This window comes from Myotis daubentonii, chromosome 21 (assembly GCF_963259705.1).
Source record: "Myotis daubentonii chromosome 21, mMyoDau2.1, whole genome shotgun sequence".
Taxonomy (NCBI): domain Eukaryota; kingdom Metazoa; phylum Chordata; class Mammalia; order Chiroptera; family Vespertilionidae; genus Myotis; species Myotis daubentonii.
The window spans coordinates 7994616-8010645 of NC_081860.1; the positions used below are offsets into that span (position 1 = coordinate 7994616).

Here is a 16030-nt window from a genome sequence, read left to right on the forward strand (position 1 = left end):
TTCCATAGAATTTACTGCAGTCTCTCTCATCACTATGGATACAGTGTTTCTGTCTCAATGGTAGGTTCACCTCAGAGTCTTACAACAAATGTCAGAAGACTATGAAATTTTGAACTTCATGGCACTTGGCTTCTTTGCAGTATGTGGGAAGGAGTTCCCCTAAACATTGATAAGAATGAAGTAATACATACTGTGAACAAATAACATAATTCATATTGTTCACAAAAGGACACAAAGGCCTCTTGTTCCGGGTGACTAATGGCCTCACTCATAACCAAGATACCAGGATATAAATTAAGACCAAGAAGTTATGCAATCTTTCTTTCAACTCCTTGGGCAGAAATACCAAATAAACCAGTTTGGGATGAAGAATGATTTTCTGCCAGCATGTTCTCCCTTCCAAAGCAAAGAAGATTTGACATCCCCAAAATATTGGTTCACATTTACATGCTGACAAATCACCACAGTGCTTTCAAAACATTGCACGCAGTGAATAGAACCATCACAATGAACAGTACAACAAGAAAAACACCTTTAACAAAGTATCATAAACCATACCCAGCGGTGTTCAGATTGCTGAAACAAAACCTAAGACAATCATCACAGCATAATGTGAGAACCACGAACTCCCTGAATGAGGGACCACATCATTTCTGAGGATGGGTGTTCTGGACTAACCCTGGGTCAGGCCCATTCCCTAGGCAGAGAGAAAGGAGTGAAGATCCTGCCAAGAGTTCAGAGTATTTAGAATTCATTCAAGCACAAGAGAGCACACAGGGATTGTGACTGATGCACACTGTTCAGGTGAGCCAAGTGGTAGAAGTGAAATCACTTCAGCCACAATCACCCTGAGGGACATCAACAGGATAGGAGGCCTGGGCACAATCGCAAGTTCAAGTAGCTCCTTAAAGCCTCACTTGTACCTGAAACTTATGAGGAATCTAGCAGAGTGTATGTCCTGATAAAAAGGGATCATATTAAGGCAACTGTGTATCATAGAGTCTCCTTCAGGGTTGTTATTCTGGATAAGAAAAATGAAACATTCCCTTCACATTTATGACTTTTCTCCAGTGTGAACTCTCAGGTGTCTCATATGGCCATATTTTCAACTAAAATATTTCCCACAACACGCTGACTGTTATCCCTAAAAGACTTCCCACATTCACCACACTCATAAGGCTTTTCCCCAGTGTGAACTCTATTGTGGATAAGGAGATGACTATTTTGCCTAAAAGACTTTCCACATTCATTACACACATGAGGCTTTTCTCCATTGTGAACTCTCTTGTGGATAAAGAGCTGACTATTATTCCTAAAGGACTTCCCACATTCACTACACCCATAAGGTATTTCTCCAGTGTGAACTCTCTTGTGGATAAAGAGCTGACTATTTTGCCTAAAGAACTTCCCACATTCACCACATTCATAAGGTTTTTCTCCAGTGTGAACTCTCTTGTGGATAAGGAGCCTACTATTTTGCCTAAAGGATTTCCCACATTCACCACATTCATAAGGTTTTTCTCCAGTGTGAACTCTCTTGTGGATAAGGAGCCTACTATTTTGTCTAAAGGATTTCCCACATTCACCACATTCATAAGGTTTTTCTCCAGTGTGAACTCTCTTGTGGATAAGGAGCTGACTATTGTGGGTAAAAGATTTCCCACATTCACTACACTCATAAGGCTTTTCTGCAGTGTGAACTCTGTGATGTTGAATGAGGGTGGAACTCTGACTGAAGGACTTCCCACAATCTGTACACTCATACTGCTTTTCTCCAGTGTGAACTGTCTTATGTCGAATGAGGTTAAAGATTCATCTATAATTCTTCCTACATTTTCCACACTCTCCAGAACACACACCCTGACATTCAACAACATTGAGGTTGTGGCTGGCAGCGTTTTCACATTCACCCCACGGGTGACGACTTTTTCCACTGAGAAATTCCTGTGAAATCTCACTGTCCCAGTGTGGCTCCTCAGTGTTATGAGTTGCCTGGTGCTGGAGAAGGTCTGAGGAAGTTTGGGAATCTTCCTCAACCACCCTGTTGTTTGAAGGCACCTCTGATAAGTCAAAGCTGCACCTGTTCACAAATGAGGCCTTGTCCGTAGCTTCTTTCCAGGACGTCTTTCCCCTGGCATCCCTCTGTTTCTGGTGAGGGTTTACACTGGAACAGAAGTCTCTCACAGATCACATTCCTCACTGAAGAAGCCTTTGTGCTCCAAGTGTGCTGCTTGTAACTCATTCAGGTGCAAAATGTCTTTTAACACCGCGAAACACTGCTTACATGGATCGTTCTTCTGGGTTACTAGAGCTGTCTTAGAATCCCTGACCTGTGACTCTCCTTGTATAAATTCACTCCTATTAGAACAGGTCTCCTCATCATCCTTTTTATGCAAACAACCTGAAAACAGAAAAAAGGTGAGGAACTGAATGTTGATCGTGGTGACAGAGGGAAGTTCTATTACTAAAATGTGATGCCCATGACACCGTGGTTCCATGAAAATTTCTTTTTTTTCAATTGCTTAAAGTAATACAAAGGGTATTACATATGGGTCCATTTCCCCCCCCCCCCCGCCCTAGACAGTCCCCTAGCCTCCCCTATCCCCCAGTGTCTTATGTCCATTGGTTATGCTTATATGCATGCATACAAGTCCTTTGGTTGATCTCTTAACCCCCTACCCTACCGGCACTGTCCCAGCGGTGAAACTGCATCACCCTGGGTGGCCTGTGGCGGGGCGGGGCCTGCCATGGAGGGCGGGGCCTGTGGCGGGGGCGGGACCTGTAGAGGGACTGTAGGTGGAGGGCAGGGCGAGGCCTGAGGTGGAGGGCGGGGCCTTGGAGGAGGGGGCGGGACCGGCCTGCGATGGAGTGGTGTGGGCAGGCACACCGTGGTTCCATGAAAATTTCTGAAAAGAAGAAATATGCAGGAAGGATTAACAAGAGGCTTCTGTGAAGTTCTGGGCCTCTGAAGATCATAACGGAAGGAAGATCACACCAGGAATATGACAAAGAGATGGCAAACACCACATGGAAGAGAGGTAAGACTTCCAGCCCTTCTTTAGGTTAACCATGTTCACTACGCTTGTCTGCAGGTGACATAGGCAACCTCTTCAGAGTTTTGTTTATTTCTTATCTCAAGAAAAATTCAATAAATGAGTAGCTGTTTTCCAAGGACTACTTAAGTATGTGTGTGCACCTCATAACACGTGTGCAGCTCAATGTTGAAGAATACTGCGGTGGCATCAGTGCAGAGGAGGTGATGTAAATATGCCACGAAGGTGAACATGGCAGAATGCTAGGAAATCACAGGTGAAATGACATGTCAGAAAGTGTAAAGTAGTTAAAAGGAAAGGTAAAAATTAGGTGTGGGCAGTGGCAAATGCATCTGATCAGTGATGGAATTGATCTGGTTCCTGGTATAACTTGAAAACAGCCCTTGTGTCATACATTCTGCTAATTTCCACTCAGCTGGGCCAGGCCTCCTCTGTGACCATCCTGCATGTTCTCCCGGTACCAACTTCTCTACAAATACATAAAACCGAAATATTCCAAGTATTAATGAAAGATGACAGAGGTGAACATCCAGTCCTGGTCCAGAGCAAATCGACTTGGAATAGTATTCAGGGAAGGTAATATTACAAACACCAATTGAAGGAGGGTCTTACAAGAACAGCCCCTGGTTCATGTAAGTAAAGAACATAACCTGGCACAGGCAGTCACCCAGAACCTTTATCCAGAAAAAAGGTGCAGAAGTGGAAGCCATGGATCTAGACATAGTCACCCTCCCAGGGAGAGAAACAGCAAGGGAGACTCATTAAGCTGTCTGTACGATGCCTGGCTCCCAGACACATCCTTCACTCTCTGAGGAAAATAGTTTTAAAAAATTTTGTGGAGTCTATTACTCAGGGCTCTCCACACAGCTCAGTACTGGCATCCATAGCACATTTCACATGAGAGTGAGGACAATTTGCAGAGCCCATGGTCTGGCTGCAGGAGAGAGAAAGCTACAGGTGGAATATAAAGGAAGACAGGCCATCATCTCAGTCCATTAGGAGAGATGTGAGGGTCTTACCTACAGATGATACAAGAGCAAATACTTCCAGCATCACTTTGCAGTACAGAAGTCTCTGAGCCTCATCAAGGATTCCCCACTCCTCTGGAGAGAAGGCAATGGCCACATCCTCAAAGTTCATATCCTGTCATAATGGGGACAGTTTAGTCCATTATCAGCTTCTCTCCTAGGATTTTGCATTGATCATACACCCCAACGTCTATATCCATCTGCTCCCTAGACTTCTGACTACAGAGAAGATATCAGGCCTTTGTTTCATCAAAGACACTCACTCCTTATATTCCTACTGATGCAGTGTCTTCCCACGACAATAAGGACAATGAGCATAAAGGTCATACCTGCTCTCTAGTACAAACATGTTGGCCACACTGTGCCTTTTGAATACAGTGGGTCTCATGAATATAGGATATGGATAGATGTTGTCCATAATGAGAGTATGAGTGATTTGACACTGTTATTGTCAGGCAATAACCTTGTTGTTCCCTACATTCTCATTCCAAGTCCCTGAAAATTTTGGCATTACACTTCACCCTTTTGACACCAAGCCTAGGGTGCTGAGTCCATCTCTTTGCACTTCCTGGCGCACATGTCTTTGAAACACACATCTCTCACACAGCTTCATTCCCAGGGGGGAAAAACAAAAGTAAGACAAATACATCATGACTTGAACCAGTTTTCTTCTTCACCTTCTTTTCCAGTACTCCAATTCACCCTTTCAGTAATGTATTTCTCTCTTACCCTTCACCCTTTGCAATGCAAGCCTAGATGACATTGATGTATGCTCTCTCATTCCTATTGATCACTGTAACTGCCCTCCACAATAAAATGCAGGTTGCTCATATATTTCACCTAATCTCTGGACCAAGAATGTACCACTACTATAGACCCTCTTTTTAGGAATTAATATGAAATTCACTATATCAGATTATCCAAACATCACCAGAAATGAAATCCACTATCATTCCATCTTATGTCAATGTCAGGGGCCATGAAGCCATGAATGCACATGACTTCTCCAGGTACACGTCACTCTTTCTACCATAACTCTCTCAAACCTAAACTCCCATAGTCATCTCCCTGACTTCCTAATCATTACTCAGTAAGTGTGGTTTTGTTAATGCCTGGAAAATTCAAACTGAATTAAGTTCTACACCAACTCTCATAGTCCACACTCAATGAGATGCCTTCAGTCCTTCTATGATGACCTACCTCCCTGATTGTTTTTTTTTCTTCAACCTCACCTATTGAGAACCACATCAAATCTCAGATATGCAGAGCCCACCTCTTCTGGTGCTGCACTTGAGGTCCCTTCACCAGTCACAGCCTTCAGCACTCAAATCCCATTACCTAAAGCTCTCTCTCACAGGTCCAGTGTGTCTCTCGTATGAACATTCATTCCCATATGTAAATCAGGCAGACTACTGACCATACCAAGGCTCTCAACACAATCCTGGTGTGTGATTCACAAGTAAAGATGCAACAGCTGCCATCTCATCTTGTTTTAATTGCTGTTTGCTCTTCAATTTAACAGAAAAAAAGTTTTTAAAAATGTGATCTACAACTCTACCCTGGTCACTACACTCCCGACTTTAAAGTAGGTTTCAACCTGAACTTGTCCTGAGTACCAGATGCTCATAAAATGCTCTCTGAAATATCGCACACCAATACAGACAAAAAAATAAAAGTTTGGTATCCCCAATGAACATTACACTTCTACTCTGAATATCTGCATCTCAGTTGATGGTGCTTCCATACCTGCAGCTGCCAAATGTAAACCTTCAATCATCCCTGGCTCATACCTCTCTCTCACCCTGAAAATTAGAAAATCCAGTTGATGGCAGATAAAGCACCAATCCACAATCCAACAGCTTATATCACTCCCACAGTCACCATCATGGGCCCCTAACCATCATGCTCACCACAGCAATCTCCATCCTAGACTTTCTACAACCTCCCTCACAGCCATTTGCTTTGTTATGCTTCAGCCACCCGAAGTCTAATGAGACCTGGGTCAGATCACCTGCCTCTGCTGCTCCAAATCTTCCATTACTCCCATCACCTGCAGACCAGACTCCAAAGGTAGCACAAGCTCCTCTAGACCTCACTCCTGTCCCATTGTTACCAGTTCCTATTTTAGAAAATAGACACGAGTCCCAGCTGGTATTTCTCAGTGGATAGAGCACCAGCCTGTAAACTGAAGGGTCCAGGGTTTGATTCCAGTCAGGGGCACATGCCAGGGTTCTGGACTTAATCACCAGTGGGGGGCGTGCAGGAGTCAGCCCACCAATGATTCTCTCTGATCATTGATTTTCTATTTCCCACTCCTCCTCCCTTCCTCTCTAGAATCAATAAAAACATATTTTTTCTTAAAAAGGACACCAGTTGGTTCCTGAATGAACTCAGTCTTCACTCTAAGCCTTTATACATATAGGAACCTAAGACTAGAAGGTCTTCTCACATATGATTCCACTGTTTGCCAAAAACAGGGATCATTTCAGACAACCTTAGACATGTACTTAGAGTTCTGGGCTTGGTGTCTCATCAAGGTCCCCAGATATAAGGGCTAGAACAGAGGCAAGACAATCCCAGGATACCACTATCACAGAAGTTGTAAGAGTGTGAGGCCCTGATATCAGTTATACAAATCAGAACATTTGCAGGAATCTGTGTTCAGAGAAAGATCTGCTGAGACTCTGGCCACCAACCCCAGCATCCATGGGGTCAGACTGCTCAGTACCGTTTCCCAGCCAATGGGGTCATGTGTCCTGAAAATGACCACAATTCTTCAAGACTCAGTCCTCAGTGCACACTCTTGCCAGTTACCTTATCTTTTATAGGACTTCTGCCTCCTGTCCCCAACTGCTTTCATCTCTCTTCCAGTCTGTTCCTCTTCTGAGCTGCTTTGGGAAAACTTTAAAGAACTACCTCACACAATGTCCCTCTTTTGGTCAGGACCTTTCATGTCCCCAGTTTCCTGAGAATAAAAGTAAAAATCCTCATACAAAACTCTGCCTCATCTTGTTCGTTGCCTACAGACACAAAACAAGTCTTGGGTTTCCCAAATCCTCCTAGTTCAGTCACACCATCACATCCTCACATGGAGGTATTGTAACTTGTTAACCTCTTTCCCCATTTTGTCACACATGAGCTACTCACTGTTCCTGGCAGTGCGAACTGGACTGCAGGACCCCAGAGGTGCCCACACTCCAGGCTGGAGGGTTAACTGGATGAGTCTTTGTCGAACTCTGTAAGCAGAAAGGAGTCCACGAGTCACAAAAGCCCAAATTCTGGCGTGTTGGGGCTCAGCAAACCGCAGACACACCACTGCATAGGGAGATACTGCCTCTGATGCCTTGTCCTACTGGAGACCTGGCCCTGGGAAGCCTCAGTCTCTGTGAACAGACCAAAGAGATCAACATGACCACCAGGTAGATTCAAGAAGTCCCAACGAGGTAGATTCAGGAAGTCCCACCCTTACCCATGTACACCTGGTTAATATGCCTCTCCTGGTCTTTCATTGGCTAACTCCAGCCATCATTAGGAGCATAGCCCTTTAGGTAATATACCTTTCCAGGCCTCCCAGGTGTAAATAGGAGCCCAATCACTCACTGACCATTGTGAATATTGGTGTTCTGGAGCCAGAGTGGTGCTGGGAAATGACAACATTAGGATCGTGTGGCTGGTGGTAGTTTCTGGGGTTTGTTGTCTCCAACAGATTTTTTGGTTAATTTGATTTTTGAGAGAGAGGATAGGACAGGAAAGAGAGAAACATGCATCAGCTGCCTCCTGTCGACTCCTCACCCAACCACTGGGAATCCAGCCAGAACACCAGGCTTGTGCCCCATGAAGAATATAACCAGAAACCTTTCCAATCATGGGAAGATACTCAAATATCTGTTATTACAGCTATCAGATTTTTTATTTTTAATATAAAGATATCACATTATTTAAGAGTCAAATGAGGCTATGAGAGAATATATGTAAACCAATTTTATTTGTTTAACAACAAAATTTGAAATGCTCCAAGAACAAAAAGTTGAGATTGCATACATTGTTAGAATGTTTGTATTCAGTACACATTTTGAAGCCATGGAGCTAATAGCTACTGAATGTTTACTACAGGTGCCAGGCCTGGAATTCAATGCTTTTCATGCATTATTACGACATTTAGTCCTCTCTGCAACCTGAGATTTTATGAAGAGGGAATTGAGGCTCAGATGCTTGACATAAATTGCCTGATTGTAGAGTTAATTAAAGGCAGGACTGGAAGGCAAACCCATGTGTTTCTAATAACAGAGCTCTGACTTCTAATGTTAGGCTCTGCTGCCTCCGGGAGAGTAGAATTGTTAACGCACAGCCATTAGAACCGGTAGATGTTGTAGTAACAAACAGCCCCAAAGCTTTAGTGGCTTATACTAAAGAAGGTCTCTTTCTTGTTGATGCCACATGTCCTCCCTGGTTCTCCAGGGACCAGGATAAAGATGCAGCCACCATGTAGGTACCTGCTAGGTGTTAGTAGCAATGAACAAGGTGCACTCACCATGTAGGTAACTTCTAGGTGTTAGTAGTAATGAACAGAGAGAATGCCAGTCTCTGATTCCAGACTCTTGTGTTAGTAGTGACAGTCTTCACACCCACCACATTATTGGGTCAAAGCACATCACGGGGCTGCAGCCACATTCAGGGCTTTAAGAGGGGAACCTGACATACTTGGTGGGCCCTATGAAGGACACCATAAGGTGCCAATCAATCTGGGTGACTTTGGTAGGAAATAACCGCAGGAGTTAGTCTGCATGGATTGCTTTCTCTTCATCCAGGTGCACTTAGTCCCTGAGCTTCCCTAAGCCATCACGGGCAAGATTCAAAGGCGTGAACTTCAAAAAAAGACGTTTGGTCATTGTTCACTGGCAGTAAACTCAGAACTACTACTGAGTGAGAAGTTGTTTAAATCCCTGGCTGTCTCAGTTCCTACACTGTGGTGAGGCAGAAGACACAGATGATAAGAGAGTTGATCAGGAAGCACACAGGACTGCAAGCATTCGAGCATCCATGTTCTTTTACATCAACATCAGTCACTACCCAGCCTCCAAGTCTCTTTATCATTTCAATTGCCCTGGTGGGCACTCCATTGGGGATCACAGTGAAATATGCTGACATTTACATCAGTGGTGACCCTGTGCTTTCCACTCATTCTGTGCATGAACATGTGCTATATGTGGTTTCTTTATTGTTCTCCCCATCCCCACTGGTGCTCCTTCCTCCTGCTGGTCACAGTGCTCCCGGATGGCCATGCACTCCCACTAGATTACCAGGATACAGAAGTTCTGGAGTTATGCTCTGAGCATCCCTAGGTACCTTCCTCTATTAGGTGTCAGCATAGCTTTGACATGGCCAAGGGTGTGACCTGTTCTCCAGGGACCAGGAGTCTCACAGGATTGTCCCTCTCCTCTCCAGGAATGTCCAATTCCTTATTCCTAAAATAGATAATTATGGGCCTTAGAGTTCTTCCCCTCAGCATTGCCCCATATTCATCCATATGCATCAGAAAATAAATCAGGCTGCATGGAGGGCAGCTGTCTCAGGCAGGCACATCTGTGATGTGTGAGGACCGAGGGTGTGGACACTGTTGACTATTCCAGACTCAGGAAGTATCAAGTTGTCTGTCCTTGGGAGCTGGCATTCTAGTGGAGGACATCCCAAAACAAATGGGGTAAGGTTGCTACAACAGGTGATAAGACAGAAACGTGAAGCCAGGGGGGTCACTGGAGTCTCCCTCAGACAGTGTGGGAAGAGGTGGTAGGGCCAGGATAAGTGCATACGGGGCATATATCCTCTGAGCACAGCTCTGCATATATGGAAATGTAAAACATTCACGTATACTGCAACAATTTGATAAGTAAAACATACAGCTATATAAAGAACGTTTACCAGAATCATCTGATATCAGTGGAAGTCTGTCTTCTTTCCCAAAAGAGGCTACTAGAATCATGACCACAAATCTCAGAATAAACCCACACAATTTGTGCCATCATCATGATCCCCTCATTGCTTTTATTCAAGCACAAAAATCCCAATGCATTTTGAATAAAGTAATCTGTTTATTTTTTTTTTGCCTTAGGTTAGTCTTTGAGTGATAAAAATTAACTTACCTGTGAGAGGTGATTCTGAGGGATTGCAACATAGATTTGGAAACTAGAGAGCGTAGAGCCCATGGTGAAGTAGAAACTGTGCTTCCCTAGAGAAACCCAGGTTTCTAATGTGTAAAAACACTAAGTAGGTAGCGGTCTTTCTTTTTCTTTTTTCCCCGTCACCCTACAATTCTTGTTCAATTTACATCTAGAGAGGATGGAATGGTGGGAGGATGTGGAGAGAGAGAGAGAGAGAGAGAGAGAGAGAGAGAGAGAGAGAGAGAAATCCACAAGGAAGAGACACATCCATTGGTTTCCTTCCTTATGTGCTCCGACATGGCCCTAGGATTAAACCCCCAATTGAGGTCTTTGCCCTTGACCATAATGGAACCAGAGACCATTCACTCCTGGAGCCATAGCACTGACCACTGAGGTACTGACCAGGTCTTCCAGTCTTTCCTCAAACACAGGAATGCCCTGGAGACCTCGGAGGCTGATGTTGGCTTTCTAAAGATGATTTCTTTTTTTTCTTTTTTTCCCCTCCATGTCTGGGTTTAATTGTTTGCAGAATGCCCGACAGAGAAGGGATTTGCGGATACTTCCCTGTGCAGAGGACAGTGCACAAGCACGGATGGCGACATGATTTCCTTTAAATAAAAGCTACCCACAGAGGCCCGCAAGGCCGGGAGGGGCGGCCCTGTGGGGCGGGGGGGGGGGGGATGGTAACCCGCAGGGCATGGGAGTGTCCCCCCCGCCCCCCATCGAGGCGTTGAATGCAGTGCCAGTGGTCATGATCAGAAGGGTTTCATCCTAGAGACAAACCCGGTGCTACCATGATCTGGCCGGGCGGGGACGTTGGAATTTTCTGGAAGGTCAATGGTCGGTAACCATGCGGGGCTCCGTGGCCCTGGGGCCCCGTGTCTGGGCTGCGGGACACCTAGAGGCCCTTCTTCAGCCCGAGGGACAGGACCAGCACGAAGGCGCTGCCCCTACCCCTGAGGACGTTGGACCAGGCGCCCTTGAAGGCCTTGGCGCCCTCATCCCTGAGGACCTTCCACCGGCGCTCGATAGCGCGCATGTGCAGGATGCCGGCTCCTTGGCGCCCGACTGCAGCGTCCTCCTTCACTGCCCGGGGCCAAAGGGGTAGGAATCCAGGCCCGCCACGGCATCACGGACCGGACCGGGGGATCGTCCAGCTGGTGAGGATGTGGGTGTTCTTGGGGTACGGGGGCATGCCTTTGGCCATGGTGTACAGCCCAAAGTAGGCTGCCTGGTAGCTGATGATGATGCCTTGCGTGGAGAAGCTGAAACCCTGGTACCAGCCCCGGATGCCGTCCGACTTGCTGATCTGCACCAGGCAGGCTCCCAGACCCTTGAACTTCTGCTCAGTGCCCGATGTCCCCACGTCGGCCACCAGCCGGGTCCGGGTGAAAACCAGGGGCAGAGGAAGCAGAGGGAGGTGGCCCGCCACGTACCTCCAGGACTGGGTGTGCTTGTCCGCGCCCCCCAGGGTGACCTGCTTATCCTTATCCTTGAAGGCGAAGTTGTGTGCTTGGGTGGGGAGGTAGCGGATGGCAGATGGTGTTGGCCATGTCGCCCCTCCAGAGAGACAGTGCGCCCTGCTCCTCGGGGATGGACACGATGCAGTCCACGTACTGCTTGTCGGCCGTGATCTGCTGTCTGGCATGTTGCACCTGCAACTCTGGCTTGACCTGCTCGATAGGAGCCACGGCTGTCTTGGAGGAGATGGCGGTGGAGGAAGTCCTTGGTGAAGGAGATGGCCTGAGGGCAGGAATCTGAGTGGAGGCGCAGAGAGGAGCTGGTAGTGTGGGTGCCTCTCGCTCAGCAGCTGTAGCCACCGCCCCGACCAAAAGGCTAAAGATGATTTATTGAGCTTGATTTATTGTAAAGGTCCGAGGCTCTTCATTATCTCAAATATTATTGCATTTGTTCCATATCCTGTCCCATTGTTGTGAGTTTTGGCCAGATCCTCTGAAATTCTGTGGGTGCTTATGATCAATTCTGCCTCTGTGTATGTCCTTTTCTTCTGGGGTACTATCATTGTGGTGAGTATACTAAAGTACCTTACAGATACACCTTTAAGCAAAAGTGTCAGCCACTGGACATTTTATTTGCATTCAGTTATGGAAAATTCCTCTGGTACAGAGGTACCCAACGGAAGGTAGCCTGAGCATCAAGGTAATCTGTGAGCCTTCCTTCAGAGAAGGTCAAGTCCGTCCACAGGGCCCACAGTTCAGCCATGACCCCACTTTCTGATCATGGTTGTCGAAACCAACCACAGTGACTATCGTCAGCTTCCTGGTCAAAGCACATGCTAAATTGTGGATTCCACCCCAGTAGGTGGCCTGTGGGAGGCAGCATATCGATGATTCACTTTCATCATTGATGTTTCTATCTCTCTCTCCCTCTCTCAAACCTCTCTGAAATCAATAAAAACATTTTGATATGTATTTTTAAAATCAGTAAGATGTAAACAAAACCTTAAAGAAATATTTAAAACTTGCCATTTCCCAATTCTTTTACTATTTTATTATAAACTGTAAATCTGGTGCACAAAATGCATGCACGAGTAGCGTCCCCAGACCTGGCCAGTAATTAGGGCTGATCAGGGCCTTCCGGCTGCCAGCCCGGCCCTTCCTTTTGGCTGTGAGCAGGGCCTTCCTTCATTCCACGCCGCCCCTTGGTGGTCAGCGCATGTCATATTGAGTGATCAATCACCCAAACTCCTGTGGGGACAACTTGCATACTAGGCTTATATATATATAGACTAGAGGCCCGTTGCAGGAAGATTCCTGCAAGAATAGGGCTTCCTGCGGCTGGAGCGAAGCAGAGAAGGGACCGAAACCCACTGAGGCAGGCTTCACTCCCGCCTTGTTTCCCTGGGGCCTCCGCCGCTTGGCTCTGTTACTGTCTCCACCGCCTCTACTTTGCTCTCTTCTGCAGTGCTTCACTTCCTTCTACATTGTCTTCAGTCTTCGCTCCCAGCCGGTATATGCAAATTAACCGCTATCTTGGTAGGGTTAATTTCCATGTCGTCATTCTGATTGGCTGGTGGGTGTAGCAAATGTACAGTCAATTAACATCTTTGTCTTTTATTAGTGTAGATGTTCTTGAGGATACTGATTGCTACCTTATCAATATGTTGGAAATAAAATATGATGATTTGCTACTGAAACATCTTATCATATCCTTGTTCAGTACCATCATTTTGGCAGTTTGAAACTAACCACAATGAAAGGATTTACATGAGGGAAGTTAACAAAGATTATAAACCTAGACTTCACTTAATGTATTATTGAATGCTTATACTTAGAAAGGAGTGGTGGAGAATGTTAACAATGCATATAAAACCTGTAAGTATATGGTACATGTGGCTTCAAATTGTACATAAGTTAAAAATTGAGAATAACATTTTGCTTACAATATTCAAAACCCATAGTTCCATAGAGCAAGAAGTCATTCAGTTATTGAGGAATCAGTGAAAGTCAAATATATATCTTAGATTGTCAATTGTCCTCATATTGGTTAAAATAATAATTTATTTTAAAAATAGGCAAATTTCTGAGCCATCATCTTAACAAAGGAGATAAACACAACGAAAATAAATGTATGAAAAACTTTTCACCACCACAAATTCTTAGGAAATGTAATGAAAGCAAAAGCAAGTTCATATATAGACAATTCCAGACCTACTATTTGAAAAGATTAACCATTGCATGTCCTTGCAGGGTTGAACAAAAACTGGAATTTTTATATGCTGGGCATGGGTGGGAAGGCAAAGTGCATGACAATTTTAAATCACAGTTCTGCATATGTTAAAATGTGAAACATTCACCTATACTGCAACAGTTTTAGTTGAATGGATATCTATAAAGATAACTGAATGAAAATATTCCAAACAGATTTATTTATAACTAGAGGCCTGGTGCACAAAACTTTGTGCTCTTGGTGGGCGGGTTGTCCCTCAGCCTGGCCTGCACTCTCCAATCTGGGACCCATGGAAGGATGTCCTACTGCCGGTTTACAGGGATCAGGCCTAAACTGGTGGTCGGACATCCCTCTGACAATCTGGGACTGCTGGCTTCTAACCACTCACCTGCTTGCCTGCCTGATTGCCCCTAACCACTCTGCCTGCCAGCCTGCTTGTCCCTAACTTCCCCCTCCCCCACTGACAGCCTACTTGCCCCCAAATTACTCCCTGACAGCCTGATCACCTCCAACTGCCCCCTGTACCAGTGTCCTTACCCCCTCTAGCCCGCCCCCCCACCACCAGCCTGCTCACCCCTAACTGCCGCCTCCTGCTGGCCTGCTTGGCCCCAACTGCGTCCCTGCTGGCCTGCTCACTCCAAATGGCTCCATTTCCTATTCTATTTGTGTCCTTTCCACCCCTAAGTTAATGTTGTGTCCTTAATATGTGGTTATCAGATGTCTCTCTAACTGAGCTTGGAAACCTTTCACGTTTCTCTTTCCTTTCATCTAAGGATAACTGAGCTCTGTGGTTTGTGCAGGACCAAAGGCCCTGGGAGTACAATGTTGAGCCCTCTGAACACATTTTATTCTTTATTGTATTATATGATTCCTGGGGCTGAATTAAACGTGAAAGGAGAAGAAAATATACCCTTAGATATAGAATCTGAGTCATTACCCAGAGATTTCTGTGGGAGTTGACACTGAGGAATGAGACACATGTGTTTATTGGTCAGTTTCCTCAGCTATGGAACGGAGGTTGATCCTGCCCCTCGGATCCTTTGGAGGTTGGATATGCTGCATCCAGAGGGATTAACTGGAAGCTCTGAGAGTAAGATCAGAAGTCAGCAGACACTTGTTTCCTTTACCCAGACAGAGTTAGAAGAACACAACTCCTTTTATCATGACAGCAGCAAGGGCCATGCCTTTGGGAGGAGGAGCAGGGAACCAGGGCTTCTTCCTTGCTCCTTCGCCGCACTCCTGCCCTCCAACCCTGCAATGGTCCAGCTGCTATCGTTAGTGTGGAACCACTCAACTCAGGCTCTGGCCCTGCCCATGTCACAGGGAGGAGCATGCGCAGTTTCTTGCAGACACAGAAGCAGCTGTGGAGTAGGGAGGTGATGGTTTTTCCCCTGAGGAGTTGCTGAAGTCCTTGTTGAAGTCTCCACTCCAGAGCCTGTGAGTCCGAATCCTGGGAGGCTACCCATGGAGGCACCACATTCCTTTCAGTAGAAACTGAAGGTTGATTGGAACCTGCCTGCTGAGGGAAAGGATCAGGAGGTCTGCCTTGCACCTCCTGAGCCCTGGGCCGGCTGGGACGGCACACAGGGTGGTTACCCCATGATCGCCGTGCCCCGCCTGAGCCACACACCAAGTGTGGCCTCACTTGGGGGCGGGGATGGTGGCACCCACTGTCCCTCCCTGCCTACAGTATGCAAATTAGCTGCCATTATGTTGGTGGTTAATTTGCATATCGCTCTGATTAGCCAAAGGTACAGCAAAGGTACAGTCAATTACCATGGTTGTCTATTATTAGATAGGATACCCCAAACCTGGAAATAACCAATTTTATAGGCAGATCAATAGCTGAAGTAGTTATTCATAGAATGCAATACTAATCAGAAACAAAACAAATTCAATATTCACATAGCATTTGTGTTGAATCTCAAAATATCTGTGTAGCCCAGGCTGGTTTGGCTCAGTGGATAGACGAGCGTCGGCCTGTGAACTGAAGGATCCAAAGTCCAATTCCAGTCAAGGGCACATGCCTGGGTTGAAGGCTTGATCCCCAGTATGGAGCAAGCAGGAGGCACCTGATCAATGATTCTCTCTCATCATTGAT

At 45.8% G+C, this 16030-nt stretch overlaps 1 pseudogene; it reads right to left on the reverse strand.

The window, feature by feature from the left end:
* Positions 1 to 11137: 11137 nt before the first annotated feature.
* Positions 11138 to 12462, reverse strand: LOC132223054 (ADP/ATP translocase 3-like; annotated as a pseudogene).
* Between the last annotated feature and the right edge of the window lie 3568 nt (positions 12463 to 16030).